Genomic DNA, 2,683 nt, shown 5'->3' with positions numbered 1-2,683 from the left:
CACTACCGAGGAGGGAGAGAAGGTTGAAGAGAAAGAGAGGAAGGGTGTAAAATGTGTATCATGAGACAGAGAGAGAGAGAGAGAGAGAGAGAGAGAGAGAGAGAGAGAGAGAGAGAGAGAGAGAGAGAGAGAGAGAGAGAGTCAGGCGAGGAACCCTAAGGTGTTACACGACTATTTGAACTCTGATAGGTTGGTTTCTCCCTCTTCTCCCCTCCTTCTTACCCCTGCCTGCCTCACCCAACCCCTCCTCTTCCCCTTTGTCTCCCCCACACGCCTCCAGTCCCCCCACCCCCTGGACTCTCTCACTCCTCCATTAGCGGGTACTTACACGGTCTGACGTGCGTAGAGGATCAGATGCAAAATTATTATAAACGTCCCACAAACAGCGAGCAATGAAATAAGTTTAGAATGTGTTGCTTAAATTATAGCACGGGAGTTTAGTCGTGTGTGTGTATGTGTGTGTGTGTGTGTGTGTGTGTGTGTGTGTGTGTGTGTGTGTGTGTGTGTGTGTGTGTGTGTGTGTAAGGAAAACTCACCCTCACAAATGAAGTAATCCTCTTGCACTTATCCATCGTCGGTGCCTCCTCCTCCTCCTCCTCTTCCATCCCACCACCCCACTCCCCCACAGCTCACTACTGCTGACACACGGCTACAAGGCTGCACACACACACACACACACACACACACACACACACTTTGTCCATTCACCATTCACAACTCAATACATTCCTACACAATCTTATCCTCACCATCACGTTCATGTATGCAGTACGTATATACTTCAAGAAACGGAGTGAAGAAAAAGCCCTATAGTAATATAAATCAACCATGGAAAAGAGAAAATATGAGACAAAATACTTAAAAAAAAAAAGAAAAGGAAGTCATCCCATCATCAACAGCAGCAGCAACAACAGCAACAGCAGACAAAGTCAAGGACCGTCAAAGTATTCATCAAGCCGCCGCCAAAGACACGCCACCTTCAATCCTCCTGCTGCCGCCAACACACCTTTCCCACACTTCGTACATTTTCCCTCGGCCTATGACCAGATTATGACACACGCAGCATTTTATTCTCTACTTCTGGTGAACTCAGAGATGCCTCGCCACCGCTGTATTGTGGAGGTGAGGGGATGGAGGAACGGAAGAAGAAGAGGAAGGGGTGAGTGGGGGAGTAGGGAGGAAGGAGAGGGGGAGGTGCGTGTGTCCGGCTGCTGCGGCTGGTCGATCAAGGGTGTAGTTGTCAGTCGGACTGGTTACTTCTCTTGGAAGAGGCGCCAGTGTGTGTGTGTGTTTGTGTGTGTGTGTGTGTGTGTGTGTGAGAGAGAGAGAGAGAGAGAGAGAGAGAGAGAGAGAGAGAGAGAGAGAGAGAGAGAGAGAGAGAGAGAGAGAGAGAGAGAGAGAGAGAGCGCCAGCCAGCCTTTCATGGGTAAACACCATTAAGGTGGAGCCAGTGGCCTCTAGTGTGCTTGTAATAGACTAATTCATCATGTCGCGGGGTTCTTGTTGGGCGGCGCACGGCATTTGACTGTTAAACTGTACGAGCCCAACTTGCAATATTCCCTCGGCGGGGAAAACATCCCCCTCCCAGTTTTCTTTCGGTCGGAAGGAAAAATGGCTAATGTTGTACCCGCTTCGGTAATTGGTTCATTAGCCGCCCAAAGAGCCAATCAGTGCTCGCCTTGTGACCGCCCGCGCTCTGTCGTGACTAATAGATGGAACCAATGGGAACTCGCCATCTGTGCAGCAAATAAACAGAAGACAAACGATAAGCGAGGTCGGCCGGGCTATTACCACCGAAGCGCAATGTTTATGGCCATACATATATTCCTCAGTTCCTTTGTTTTAATCAAATAAACGATTAGATCGCTACCTCGGCCTGTGGGAAGCGCTGGTGGCCGTGAGCGTTTTCCAATCACACGAGGATTTTATGGGAAGAGCGTGCAAGGAGCAAGAAATGATACCAGCCCCGCGGAAAATGCCTCTCGCTTCCAATATTGCCAGACGTTTTTCATCGGTTCTCCTTTACCCTCCTTCCTCCAATATTCCGCTGCTGCTCACATCACAATTCTATTTTCCATTTCTAGGAGATGGTTTTTGCTAACATTACAGGATGACCACTACCACCACCACCCCCGTTACCACGACCTCCACCTCCAACCCCCTTCACTTCCACTTCCTCCTCCACGCCCTCCAGTGTTGTCCATTAAATTCACGGGTTCTTATGGCAAAGGTTTCCAGCAGCGAGGTTTAGCGTGCCTGTAGCCGACCGTTGGCACCACTGGCTCTCGTTTCCCCGCCAAGGGTTGGGAAGAAGCTGGGCAGTTTATGGGCCCTTGTGAGGCGATGGTGCGGTAATAGTTGCTTACTGGCCATTACCGTGTGTGTGAGGGGGCCCTGCTGCTCACCCCTCACCCCTCACCTACGTCCCTCACTCCCGCCTCACCTCTTACTCACGCCCCCCTCACTCCCGCATCATCCCTTACCTATGCTCCCTCACTCCTGCTTCATCCCTCATCTTCTACCCACACTCCCTCATTCCTACCTCACACTCATCTTGTCCTTACTCCTGCTTAGCCTCTTACATACGCCCCCTCACTCCTGCTTCATCCCTTATCCCTCCTCCCTTATCCACGCTCCCTCACTCTTACCTCACTCTCATCTTCCCCTTACTCCTGCCTCATCC

This window comes from Scylla paramamosain, chromosome 6, assembly GCF_035594125.1.
Source record: "Scylla paramamosain isolate STU-SP2022 chromosome 6, ASM3559412v1, whole genome shotgun sequence".
Taxonomy (NCBI): Eukaryota; Metazoa; Arthropoda; class Malacostraca; order Decapoda; family Portunidae; genus Scylla; species Scylla paramamosain.
This window is presented reverse-complemented; position numbering follows the sequence as displayed.